This window comes from Mus musculus, chromosome 13 (genome assembly GCF_000001635.26).
Source record: "Mus musculus strain C57BL/6J chromosome 13, GRCm38.p6 C57BL/6J".
NCBI lineage: Eukaryota > Metazoa > Chordata > Mammalia > Rodentia > Muridae > Mus > Mus musculus.
The window spans coordinates 50,290,378-50,305,061 of NC_000079.6; the positions used below are offsets into that span (position 1 = coordinate 50,290,378).

At 44.1% G+C, this 14,684-nt stretch overlaps 2 pseudogenes; both read right to left on the minus strand.

Annotated features, from left to right (window-relative positions):
- Positions 1-1,461: 1,461 nt before the first annotated feature.
- On the minus strand, positions 1,462-12,083 carry Gm46384 (annotated as a pseudogene).
- Positions 12,084-12,226: 143 nt separating this feature from the next.
- Positions 12,227-14,684, minus strand: part of Gm46385 — a 39,613-nt pseudogene continuing 37,155 nt past the window's right edge.

Here is a 14,684-nt window from a genome sequence, read left to right on the forward strand (position 1 = left end):
ACAAAACAAATCCACATAAATTATGGTGGTCTAGTGTTCATAATTCTAAAACAAAAGTTGCATTTAGAAAAATATATGATGCAAGTTGGAAACCCTAGAAAGTTTTACAATATTATGAAAAGATACATTTAATAGTTCTAAACTTAGAGCTAGCATGAGCCAGGTGTTGTGGCACACGCCTTTAATCCCAGAAATCAGGAAGCAGAGGCTGGTGGATTTCTGAGTTCGAGGCCAGGCTCAACAAAGTGAGTTCCAGGACAACCAAAAAAAAAAAAGTTCTAAACTTAAAATAGTAACATCATGTTCATCTTCAAAAAGAATCAATTTTGGTGCTGGAGAGATGGCTCAGTGGTTAAGAGCACTGACTTCTCTTCCAAAGGTCCTGAGTTAAAATCCCGGCAACCACATGGTGGCTCAGAACAACTCCATGACAGATCTGATGCCCTCTTCTGGAGTGCCTGAAGACAACTACATTATACTAACATATAAAAACAGAAATCTTTGAAAAAAAATCAGTTTTTTAGTCATACTGGTTATCATAAGTGATACACACTGTAATGTAATGAAAACAAGAATTCAGTATACTATTAAATGATTCAAAATGATCATGATAAATTTTAATTTTTTTTCTTCTTAGAAATTGACAGATATGCAAAAATAAAGGGGAAATGAAATTCTTTGGAAGAATGAACTAGTTAAAGTCATTTCTTACAATATTAGGACATATGGGACTGGAGAGGTGGCTCAGTAGTTAAAAGCACAGGCTGCCTTGGACAGGACCAAGGTTCAACTCCCTGCACTCACATGGTGGTACACAGCCACCTGTAACTCAATATACAGGGGAAAGTTCTTTGAATAGGATAATTTCCTGCAAAGATATACAACCAATGAAGGGCTCACAGCCAAAATATATGCTCCTCTAAACTGCAGAGAAAGACTACTAGTAAATTGGGAGAGTGCTCAAGGCTCAGCATATGTAATAAATCACAAATATAAACAGTCCTCAAACATACTAAAAGTTTCTAACCCCACTGGCTAATACTAGTTACTGAAGTGAGTAGACTTGGGAAAACAGGCTTCAAAGGACCAGAGACTAAGCCCAGCCATGTGCCAGAGGAAGCCCCTGTACTCCTGAGCTGGAGCCCAAGAGTACACAAGCTGTTACTACCAACATGCATGAAGGAACCTTCCCCTGCTCCATCACTGTAGGACAGAAACAGCTCTGCTCAAAAGTAGGAATGTGAACCAAGGATCACTTCCTTTCTGGGCAGGAGCCATGAGCACAGAAGAATGAGCACGAGAAAGAAAAAGATTCTTTGTAGGAAAAACACAAGTTTATTACCAGGAGGCACGGGGGAAACGATGACTGGGCAGATGGGACATCTTTTAGAACCTCCTGGTGTGTGGAGGCATGGGTGGCCTGAGCCACCTGCTCCTTGACCTATTCTGGTCTACTGGATGTCAGAGTCTCTCTGGCCAGCAACACCTGAGTGCCACTGGATTCCAGTTCTCCTTGATCTTGACTGGATGGTTCTCTTTGGAACTTATAGGGCAGCCACCACCCATTCCTTTCATTGAACTTTGATGTGGGTCAAAGGCTTTATGGGTAAAACCAGGCTCCTCTTTCTCTCCAATTTGTGTGTATCTGATGGAATGGTGCTGCCCATCAGTACTTCTATGTGGACAGTGCCCTAATCCAAACTTGATCCTAATTTTTCCAGATGTACAGGCTCTCTGGACTTCAAGGCCTGGCTTGTGTTTGTCTCCAGTTACCCTGTACCTACATAGATGTTCATTCCCTTTGGGAGTAGGTAACAGCTTAAAGCCCATTTCTTTCTTCACTTGCTTTGGATGTTGTTCACAGGCTCTCTGGATATCATCTCCTGAGTGCACTTTGTCTCTACTTCTCATGTATGTAAATGGACGGTTATGCTCCTCTGGGCTGGCAAGGCCACAGCTCATCCTGCTTGCTGCTCTGTTATGGTGTGTGTTATACAGACCCTCAGAGGTCTGGGATGAGGCACCCAGCTTGGATCTCAGTGATTCCACTTACACCACTCTTTTACCTTTGATTCCTTCCCTTCAGTGTTCTCTAAGATCTGGAACAGAATATTCACTAGGCATGTAATTTCACCTAGCATATGGTAGATGGACTCTTGTTGTTACAACCTTCAGCTCAGTAGCTGGTGGGGAGCTAGAATTCTTTAGAATATCCTGCTGTCCCTTGCTTTTTGTGCTAAGGTTTCGACACTGAAAAGCATTACTTAGGATTTTCTTCTGAGAGGTCTTAGACATAGCCTCTCCTTTTTCTGGTATCCAAGTCTTGGCTGTATCCTTGAGCTCGGTGGTGCACTGGATGGAATGTCTTACTCTCACATTCCTTTCTCCCTGACTTATGTCTGTAGATCTTAGAGTGCTCTGCCTCTCTTCATGAAAGTGAAACTCATTGAGATCCATCACTTTGTTCTGATCCTTTGGAACACTGATGTGTTTAGTTTCCACCCTTTCCTGTCTCTTCATGAAGACATCAGATAAGCCCTGGGAACTCTTGTGTTTTGGCAACTAACCTGGAAGCTGGGCAGAGAGTCCTGTGAGGGCAGGCTGACCCTGGCATGGTGGACTCTACTGGGGCCAACTGGATGGTGACTCACAGACCAGGCTCTTGTCTGCTGGTTTGAACTCAAAATATTTTGACGACTCCTGCATGTGTTGTGAGTTAGGTATTTGTAGATGGGCTTGGAGTTTGTTGGCCCATAAAGACCCAAAGACCCTGGGGCCTGATCTGGGGCACAAGTCCCTTCCGCTCGACTCGAGACTCGAGCCCCGGGCTACCTTGCCAGCAGAGTCTTGTCCAACACCCGCAAGGGTCCACACGGGACTCCCCACGGGACCCTAAGACCTCTGGTGAGTGGATCACAGTGCCTGCCCCAATCCAATCGCGCGGAACTTGAGACTGCGGTACATAGGGAAGCAGGCTACCCGGGCCTGATCTGGGGCACAAGTCCCTTCCGCTCGACTCGAGACTCGAGCCCCGGGCTACCTTGACAGCAGAGTCTTGCCCAACACCCGCAAGGGCCCACACGGGACTCCCCACGGGACCCTAAGACCTCTGGTGAGTGGAACACAGCGCCTACCCCAATCCAATCGCGTGGAACTTGAGACTGTGGTACATAGGGAAGCAGGCTACCCGGGCTTGATCTGGGGCACAAACCCCTTCCACTCCACTCGAGCCCCGGCTACCTTGCCAGCTGAGTCGCCTGACACCCGCAAGGGCCCACACAGGATTCCACACGTGATCCTAAGACCTCTAGTGAGTGGAACACAACTTCTGCCAGGAGTCTGGTTCGAACACCAGATATCTGGGTACCTGCCTTGCAAGAAGAGAGCTTGCCTGCAGAGAATACTCTGCCCACTGAAACTAAGGAGAGTGCTACCCTCCAGGTCTGCTCATAGAGGCTAACAGAGTCACCTGAAGAACAAGCTCTTAACAGTGACAACTAAAACAGCTAGCTTCAGAGATTACCAGATGGCAAAAGGCAAACGTAAGAATCCTACTAACAGAAATCAAGACCACTCACCATCATCAGAACGCAGCACTCCCACCCCACCTAGTCCTGGGCACCCCAACACAACCGAAAATCTAGACCCAGATTTAAAAACATTTCTCATGATGATGATAGAGGACATCAAGAAGGACTTTCATAAGTCACTTAAAGATTTACAGGAGAGCACTGCTAAAGAGTTACAGGCTCTTAAAGAAAAGCAGGAAAACACAGCCAAACAGGTGATGGAAATGAACAAAACCATACTAGAACTAAAAGGGGAAGTAGACACAATAAAGAAAACCCAAAGCGAGGCAACGCTGGAGATAGAAACCCTAGGAAAGAGATCTGGAACCATAGATGCGAGCATCAGCAACAGAATACAAGAAATGGAAGAGAGAATCTCAGGTGCAGAAGATTCCATAGAGAACATCGACACAACAGTCAAAGAAAATACAAAATGCAAAAGGATCCTAACTCAAAACATCCAGGTAATCCAGGACACAATGAGAAGACCAAACCTACGGATAATAGGAATTGATGAGAATGAAGATTTTCAACTTAAAGGGCCAGCTAATATCTTCAACAAAATAATAGAAGAAAACTTCCCAAACATAAAAAAAGAGATGCCCATGATCATACAAGAAGCATACAGAACTCCAAATAGACTGGACCAGAAAAGAAATTCCTCCCGACACATAATAATCAGAACAACAAATGCACTAAATAAAGATAGAATATTAAAAGCAGTAAGGGAGAAAGGTCAAGTAACATATAAAGGAAGGCCTATCAGAATTACACCAGACTTTTCACCAGAGACTATGAAAGCCAGAAGAGCCTGGACAGATGTTATACAGACACTAAGAGAACACAAATGCCAGCCCAGGCTACTATACCCGGCCAAACTCTCAATTACCATAGATGGAGAAACCAAAGTATTCCACGACAAAACCAAGTTCACACAATATCTTTCCACGAATCCAGCCCTTCAAAGGATAATAACAGAAAAGAAGCAATACAAGGACGGAAATCACGCCCTAGAACAACCAAGAAAGTAATCATTCAACAAACCAAAAAGAAGACAGCCACAAGAACAGAATGCCAACTCTAAGAACAAAAATAAAAGGGAGCAACAATTACTTTTCCTTAATATCTCTTAATATCAATGGACTCAATTCCCCAATAAAAAGACATAGACTAACAGACTGGCTACACAAACAGGACCCAACATTCTGCTGCTTACAGGAAACCCATCTCAGGGAAAAAGACAGACACTACCTCAGAGTGAAAGGCTGGAAAACAATTTTCCAAGCAAATGGACTGAAGAAACAAGCTGGAGTAGCCATTTTAATATCGGATAAAATCGACTTCCAACCCAAAGTTATCAAAAAAGACAAGGAGGGACACTTCATACTCATCAAAGGTAAAATCCTCCAAGAGGAACTCTCAATTCTGAATATCTACGCACCAAATGCCAGGGCAGCCACATTCATTAGAGACACTTTAGTAAAGCTCAAAGCATACATTGCACCTCACACAATAATAGTGGGAGACTTCAACACACCACTTTCTTCAAAGGACAGATCGTGGAAACAGAAACTAAACAGGGACACAGTGAAACTAACAGAAGTTATGAAACAAATGGACCTGACAGATATCTACAGAACATTTTATCCTAAAACAAAAGGATATACCTTCTTCTCAGCACCTCACGGGACCTTCTCCAAAATTGACCATATAATTGGTCACAAAACAGGCCTCAATAGATACAAAAATATTGAAATTGTCCCATGAATCCTATCAGACCACCATGGCCTAAGACTGATCTTCAATAACAACATAAATAATGGAAAGCCAACATTCACGTGGAAACTGAATAACACTCTTCTCAATGATACCTTGGTCAAGGAAGGAATAAAGAAAGAAATTAAAGACTTTTTAGAGTTTAATGAAAATGAAGCCACAACGTACCCAAACCTATGGGACACAATGAAAGCATTTCTAAGAGGGAAACTCATAGCGCTGAGTGCCTCCAAGAAGAAACGGGAGACAGCACATACTAGCAGCTTGACAACACATCTAAAAGCCCTAGAAAAAAAGGAAGCAAATTCACCCAAGAGGAGTAGACGGCAGGAAATAATCAAACTCAGGGGTGAAATCAACCAAGTGGAAACAAGAAGAACTATTCAAAGAATTAACCAAACGAGGAGTTGGTTCTTTGAGAAAATCAACAAGATAGATAAACCCTTAGCTAGACTCACTAATGGGCACAGGGACAAAATCCTAATTAACAAAATCAGAAATGAAAAGGGAGACATAACAACAGATCCTGAAGAAATCCAAAACACCATCAGATCCTTCTACAAAAGGCTATACTCAACAAAACTGGAAAACCTGGACGAAATGGACAAATTTCTGGACAGATACCAGGTACCAAAGTTGAATCAGGATCAAGTTGACCATCTAAACAGTCCCATATCACCTAAAGAAATAGAAGCAGTTATTAATAGTCTCCCAACCAAAAAAAGCCCAGGACCAGATGGGTTTAGTGCAGAGTTCTATCAGACCTTCAAAGAAGATCTAATTCCAATTCTGCACAAACTATTTCACAAAATAGAAGTAGAAGGTACTCTACCCAACTCATTTTATGAAGCCACTATTACTCTGATACCTAAACCACAGAAAGATCCAACAAAGATAGAGAACTTCAGACCAATTTCTCTTATGAATATCGATGCAAAAATCCTCAATAAAATTCTCGCTAACCGAATCCAAGAACACATTAAAGCAATCATCCATCCTGACCAAGTAGGTTTTATTCCAGGGATGCAGGGATGGTTTAATATACGAAAATCCATCAATGTAATCCATTATATAAACAAACTCAAAGACAAAAACCACATGATCATCTCGTTAGATGCAGAAAAAGCATTTGACAAGATCCAACACCCATTCATGATAAAAGTTTTGGAAAGATCAGGAATTCAAGGCCCATACCTAAACATGATAAAAGCAATCTACAGCAAACCAGTAGCCAACATCAAAGTAAATGGAGAGAAGCTGGAAGCAATCCCACTAAAATCAGGGACTAGACAAGGCTGCCCACTTTCTCCCTACCTTTTCAACATAGTACTTGAAGTATTAGCCAGAGCAATTCGACAACAAAAGGAGATCAAGGGGATACAAATTGGAAAAGAGGAAGTCAAAATATCACTTTTTGCAGATGATATGATAGTATATATAAGTGACCCTAAAAATTCTACCAGAGAACTCCTAAACCTGATAAACAGCTTCGGTGAAGTAGCTGGATATAAAATAAACTCAAACAAGTCAATGGCCTTTCTCTATACAAAGAATAAACAGGCTGAGAAAGAAATTAGGGAAACAACACCCTTCTCAATAGTCACAAATAATATAAAATATCTTGGCGTGACTCTAACTAAGGAGGTGAAAGATCTGTATGATAAAAACTTCAAATCTCTGAAGAAAGAAATTAAAGAAGATCTCAGAAGATGGAAAGATCTCCCATGCTCATGGATTGGCAGGATCAACATTGTAAAAATGGCTATCTTGCCAAAAGCAATCTACAGATTCAATGCAATCCCCATTAAAATTCCAACTCAATTCTTCAACGAATTAGAAGGAGCAATTTGCAAATTCATCTGGAATAACAAAAAACCGAGGATAGCAAAAACTCTTCTCAAGGATAAAAGAACCTCTGGTGGAATCACCATGCCTGACCTAAAGCTTTACTACAGAGCAATTGTGATAAAAACTGCATGGTACTGGTATAGAGACAGACAAGTGGACCAATGGAATAGAATTGAAGACCCAGAAATGAACCCACACACCTATGGTCACTTGATCTTCGACAAGGGAGCCAAAACCATCCAGTGGAAGAAAGACAGCATTTTCAACAATTGGTGCTGGCACAACTGGTTGTTATCATGTAGAAGAATGCGAATCGATCCATACTTATCTCCTTGTACTAAGGTCAAATCTAAGTGGATCAAGGAACTTCACATAAAACCAGAGACACTGAAACTTATAGAGGAGAAAGTGGGGAAAAGCCTTGAAGATATGGGCACAGGGGAAAAATTCCTGAACAGAACAGCAATGGCTTGTGCTGTAAGATCGAGAATTGACAAATGGGACCTAATGAAACTCCAAAGTTTCTGCAAGACAAAAGACACTGTCTATAAGACAAAAAGACCACCAACAGACTGGGAAAGGATCTTTACCTATCCTAATTCAGATAGGGGACTAATATCCAACATATATAAAGAACTCAAGAAGGTGGACCTCAGAAAATCAAATAACCCCCTTAAAAAATGGGGCTCAGAACTGAACAAAGAATTCTCACCTGAGGAATACCGAATGGCAGAGAAGCACCTGAAAAAATGTTCAACATCCTTAATCATCAGGGAAATGCAAATCAAAACAACCCTGAGATTCCACCTCACACCAGTGAGAATGGCTAAGATCAAAAATTCAGGTGACAGCAGATGCTGGCGAGGATGTGGAGAAAGAGGAACACTCCTCCATTGTTGGTGGGATTGCAGGCTTGTACAACCACTCTGGAAATCAGTCTGGCGGTTCCTCAGAAAATTGGACATAGTACTACCGGAGGATCCAGCAATACCTCTCCTGGGCATATATCCAGAAGAAGCCCCAACTGGTAAGAAGGACACATGCTCCACTATGTTCATAGCAGCCTTATTTATAATAGCCAGAAACTGGAAAGAACCCAGATGCCCCTCAACAGAGGAATGGATACAGAAAATGTGGTACATCTACACAATGGAGTACTACTCAGCTATTAAAAAGAATGAATTTATGAAATTCCTAGCCAAATGGATGGACCTGGAGAGCATCATCCTGAGTGAGGTAACACAATCACAAAGGAACTCACACAATATGTACTCACTGATAAGTGGATACTAGCCCAAAACCTAGGATACCCACGATATAAGATACAATTTCCTAAACACATGAAACTCAAGAAAAATGAAGACTGAAGTGTGGACACTATGCCCCTCCTTAGAAGTGGGAACAAAACACCCATGGAAGGAGTTACAGAAACAAAGTATGGAGCTGAGATGAAAGGATGGACCATGTAGAGACTGCCATATCCAGGGATCCACCCCATAATCAGCTTCCAAATGCCGACACCATTGCATACACTAGCAAGATTTTACTGAAAGGACCCAGATGTAGCTGTCTCTTGTGAGACTATGCCGGGGCCTAGCAAACACAGAAGTGGATGCTCACAGTCAGCTAATGGATGGATCACAGGGCTCCCAATGGAGGAGCTAGAGAAAGTACCCAAGGAGCTAAAGGGATCTTCAACCCTATAGGTGGAACAACATTATGAACTAACCAGTACCCCTGAGCTCTTGACTCTAGCTGCATATGTATCAAAAGATGGCCTAGTCGGCCATCACTGGAAAGAGAGGCCCATTGGACACGCAGACTTTGTGTGCCCCGGTACAGGGGAACGCCAGGGCCAAAGGGGGGGAGTGGGTGGGTAGGGGAGTGGGGGTGGGTGGGTAAGGGGGACTTTTGGTATAGCATTGGAAATGTAAATGAGCTAAATACCTAATAAAAAATGGAAAAAAAAAATGGGGCTCAGAACTGAACAAAGAATTCTCACCTGAGGAATACCGAATGGCAGAGAAGCACTTGAAAAAATGTTCAACATCCTTAATCATCAGGGAAATGCAAATCAAAACAACCCTGAGATTCCACCTCACACCAGTCAGAATGGCTAAGATCAAAAATTCAGGTGACAGCAGATGCTGGCGAGGATGTGGAGAAAGAGGAACACTCCTCCATTGTTGGTGGGAGTGCAGGCTTGTACAACCACTCTGGAAATCAGTCTGGCGGTTCCTCAGAAAACTGGACATAGTACTACCGGAGGATCCAGCAATACCTCTCCTGGGCATATATCCAGAAGATGCCCCAACAGGTAAGAAGGACACATGCTCCACTATGTTCATAGCAGCCTTATTTATAATAGCCAGAAGCTGGAAAGAACCTAGATGCCCCTCAACAGAGGAATGGATACAGAAAATGTGGTACATCTACACAATGGAGTATTACTCAGCTATTAAAAAGAATGAATTTATGAAATTCCTAGCCAAATGGATGGACCTGGAGGGCATCATCCTGAGTGAGGTAACACATTCACAAAGAAACTCACACAATATGTATTCACTGATAAGTGGATATTAGCCCCAAACCTAGGATACCCAAGATATAAGATATAATTTGCTAAACACATGAAACTCAAGGAGAATGAAGACTGAAGTGTGGACACTATGCCCCTCCTTAGATTTGGGAACAAAACACCCATGGAAGGAGTTACAGAGACGGAGTTTGGAGCTGAGATGAAAGGATGGACCATGTAGAGACTGCCATAGCCAGGGATCCACCCCATAATCAGCATCCAAACGCTGACACCATTGCATACACTAGCAAGATTTTATTGAAAGGACGCAGATGTAGCTGTCTCTTGTGAGACTATGCCGGGGCCCAGCAAACACAGAAGTGGATGCTCACAGTCAGCTAATGGATGGATCATAGGGCTCCCAATGGAGGAGCTAGAGAAAGTAGCCAAGGAGCTAAAGGGATCTGCAACCCTATAGGTGGAACAACATTATGAGCTAACCAGTACCCCGGAGCTCTTGACTCTAGCTGCATATATATCAAAAGATGGCCTGGTCGGCCATCACTGGAAAGAGAGGCCCATTGGACTTGCAAACTTTATATGCCCCAGTACAGGGGAATTCCAGGGCCAAAAAGGGGGAGTGGGTGGGCAGGGGAGTGGGGGTGGGTGGATATGGGGGACTTTTGGTATAGCATTGGAAATGTAAATGAGTTAAATACCTAATAAAAAATGGAAAAAAAAAAAAAGACCCAAAGACCCTGGAAATGATATTGATGTCCTTGCCATTGTGACTCTCACTGGATCCCAGACTCACTCTCCATGCACGAGGTGGCTCTTCTTTCACCTCCACTATAGTTTATTTGGCTGCTGAAGGTTGGACCCTTTCTCCAGGGCCTTCCATTGTCATAACCCTGGGGTGATGTCTTAAGTCCATCTCCTGAAAGCTCTTCTGTGTTGCATGCTTGGCCATTTTGGGATTGGTACTTGGCTTCAGACTGCCTTTTCCAATGCCTCAGATGGTCCTGATCTGTTGGGGATTTGCTGCCTGGAAGTAGCCAGCAGGTCTCTGAACACTCAGGTATCTCGGCAATGGATCTGGATGGGACTTTGTGGCCCCATGAATGGCAGCAGGTGGAGGGGCTCTTTGGGTCTCCTGAGCCTCTGCAGTTGAGTGTATAAACTCATCTCTGTCTGGCCTCGCAACTGATGCACTTTTCATCCTTGTCCCTCCTGGATCCTGGTGATGCAACCTTTGCAGGACCCTGGCAGCCTTGGAATCACAGATGGGTGAGGCAGGATACACAACCTGGGGGAGGTTTGAGGCTGGAACTCCAGGTGGGGTCAGATCCCTTGCCACAAGCATCTGCAGATTGGGTCTCCCGTGTTTCAGTGGAAGCTCTGTGATGTGTGATGCTGGCTTAATTTTGGTCTTTGTCTCAAGCAGGGAATAGTGCTAGGCCGGTTTCATGTAGGGCAACTTTTCTGTCCTCAGTGCAGGTTTCCTGGGTCTCAGCTCCTTCCCAGGGCTGCTGCTTGCAGTGCCAGGCACCTTTTGTGCCCCTACACCAAGGTCCTTCTTGATGGTGTTATGCATATCAGATTTTGTATTGTCCTTCTGTAAGGGCAGCCCTGTAGGCACAGACCCCTTCCATTTGCTGCATTTGTAGGGTTTGGCTTTAAAGATGGAGGGCTGGGCAGGCTGGGAGAGTTGAGGCCTGTTCTTGCAATAAGGAACAGTGTATGATGGGAAATGTCCCTGAACCTGGGTTGGTTTCATGAAGTGGAGGAATCTGAATGTGTTTCCTTGTTGTTCTTCCGTATTTGTTGCATTTTGGTTATTCTCTGGCTCCTTGTGGTGCTGAATTCTCCGGCCATGCTCAGGATGGATGGTGGCTGGCCTGATACCTTTAGAATACATGATACCCAGGGCAAGTTCTCAGTGGGCTTGCTAATAGCTTTTTGATGTTTTTGCTCATCATAACCTTTGGTGTCTTTTGCATACAGTCCATGTTTCCCAGGTAGGCCTCCATATGGTAGCCATGCCTGTATCCCTTTCTCACTGGTAAGACATGACACTACATAAGCCCTACTTTTGAAACAAGGAGGTGTTTGTTTTGTGGTAGATCTTGGGAGGATTTTGTTTTCTTGTACTTTTTCTCACCTACCAGATTTGGTGTCACAAGTTGGTGAGGTAATGGCTGATGTCAGGAATGCTGTGGAAGTCCTTTAGCCTGGAATGGAGCTTTGTCAGGGCCAGAGGTATCAATAAACCTCACAGATGTATGTTTTCCCAAGGAAGGGCTTCTGAGCTCATGGTCAGTAGCCACAACTGATTGAGAGATAATAGACAATGTACCCCAGAAAACTCTACTAAGATTGATTTGTACAGGATATGAAAGAGAATTGCAGTTGAGAGATTGAAGCTACCTGCTGTCAGCTGAACTTGTGTCCCCCCATCCAGGGTCACAGCATCACTCCAGTGCCTTGAAAAACACTCTCATGTGTAGCACCCATCCCAGGCCTACCACAGCTCCTTTCTATCCCAAAACCTAGAGTCAGAGGCTTGCTGGGCAGCAAGACCTGGCTCCTGCTTGGCTCCAATTCTCCTGTACTACATGGAAGTTCTTTCCCCTTGGGCATGTGGAGCTGGTCAAAGCACATCCCTCTCTTCTCTTGGTTCATATATGGGTCACAGGCTCTTTGGCTTTAATCCCTGACTACAGTTTGTCTCCCATTCCTCTATATGTGAAAGAATAGCTATCATCTATATGTGAAAGAATGGCCATAGCTCCTCCTGCTTGCTGGTCTGCTATAGTTTGTGTCAAACAGACTCTCAGAAGAGTGGGATGTCAGCTTGTGTTTCAGTGATTCCACTTCACACCTCTGATGTGTCCCCTTCACTGTCCTCCAAGATCTGGAACAGAACATCCACAAGGGATTTCAGTGCAGCTATCATTCTGTAGATGACCATTTTAATGGTTAAGCCTTTTGTTTGCTCAGCAGCTGCTGTGGGTTGATCAATCCTTAAAGAATCCCCTTGACCACTGTCTTTTTTGCTGAGGTTTCTTTCTGGTAAATCATTGCTTAAGGTGTTCTTCCCGAGAGCAGCTTTTAGAAGTAGCCTCTCCTTTTTCTGCTATCCTAGACTTGGCTGTATCCTTGAGCTTTATGGAGCTACCACTGGAAGCTCTGTGAAATTTGATGCTCTCTTTGCCTCAGGCAGGGAATAGTGCTCAGTAGGTTTCATGGAGGACACCTTCTCTGTCCTCAGTGCAGGTTTCTTGGGTCTCACCTCCTTTCCAGGGCTGCTGCTTGCAGGGCCAGGCACCTTTTGTGCCCCCACACCAAGGTCCCTCTTGATGGTGTTATGCACATCAGATTTTGTATTGTCCTTCTGTAAGGGCAGCCCTGTAGGCACAGACGCCTTCCATTTGCTGCATTTGTAGGGTTTGGCTTTGAAGATGGAGGGCTGGGCAGGCTGGGAGAGTTGAGGCCTCTTCTTGCAATAATGAACAGTGTTTGCTGGGAAATGTTCCTGTACCTGGGTCGGTTTCCTGTAGGGGAGGAATCTGAATGGGGTTCCTTGTTGTTCTCTGACTCTAGTTGTCTTTTCGTTATTCTCTGGCTCCTTATGGAGCTGGAGCCTCCTGCAATGCTCAGGATGGATGGTGGCTGGACTGATAGTTTTAGAATGCAGGGTGCCCCTGGGCAAGTTGTCAGTGGGCTTGCTAATAGCTTTTTGATGTTTTTCGTCATCATAACATTTGGTTTCTTTTAAATATGGTCCATGTTTCTCAGGCAGGCTTCCAGCTGATAGGGATGCCTGTATCCTTCTCTCAGTGGTGGGATATGGCACCACAGAGGTCCTACTTTTGAAACAAGGAGGTGTTTGTTTTGGAGTAGATCTTGTGAGGATTTTGTTTTCTTGGACTTGTTTCCCATCTACCAAGTTTGGTATCACACGGTGGTGAGGTAATGGCTGATACTGGGAATGCTGTGGAAATCCTTTAGCCTGGGATGAAGCTTCATCAGGCCACTGGCATCAATAAAACTCACAGATTAAGTTTTCCCAAGGAAGGGCTTCTGAGCTCATGGGCAGTAGCCACAACTTAATTCAGAACTAATAGAGAATGTACCCCATAAAAATCAAATAAGATTGTTGTAAAAGTGCTTTGTTGGGGCTGCAAAAGAGAGGAGGCAAAAGCATCAGCCTCAATCAGAGGATCAAGAGGCCCATCCATCTGTGTAAATTTGGCACCTCCATTGCCTACATATCCTATGCCCCTTAGTCTCACATCCTACAAAGATGCCTTCAAATCCCACCCTGCATAGCATATCCAGAATGAAGATGCCCAGACCCTGAGCCCACATCCTGGTATGAAAATTCGATTAGACAAAGATTTCTTACATTTCCATAGGTTGTGAATGGTGTCTTGGTCTGTTCTGCAATTTTTCCTCCATCTGTACAACCTGGAGATAGTTAAATAGTATCAGGATGGGGAATGAGAACACACAGGAGTGAGGCATCCTCTTGTGACTCCGCATGCTAGGACTCTAGTGCTCAAGCACCATAGCACAAGGACAGAGCATTGAACCTGAGCGAGGGGAATGGAGGGTCTCATCTCTCCATGTACACTTTTCTTACCCCTACCTCAAAATTTAAATTTCCACTTACGACATTGGAATGGCCACAGGATATGAAAGAGAATTGCAGTTGAGAGATTGAAGCTACCTGCTGTCAGCTGAACTTGTGTCCCCCCATCCAGGGTCACAGCATCACTCCAGTGCCTTGAAAAACACTCTCATGTGTAGCACCCATCCCAGGCCAACCACAGCTCCTTTCTATCCCAAAACCTAGAGTCAGAGGCTTGCTGGGCAGCAAGACCTGGCTCCTGCTTGGCTCCAATTCTCCTGTACTACATGGAAGTTCTTTCCCCTTGGGCATGTGGAGCTGGTCAAAGCACATCCCTCTC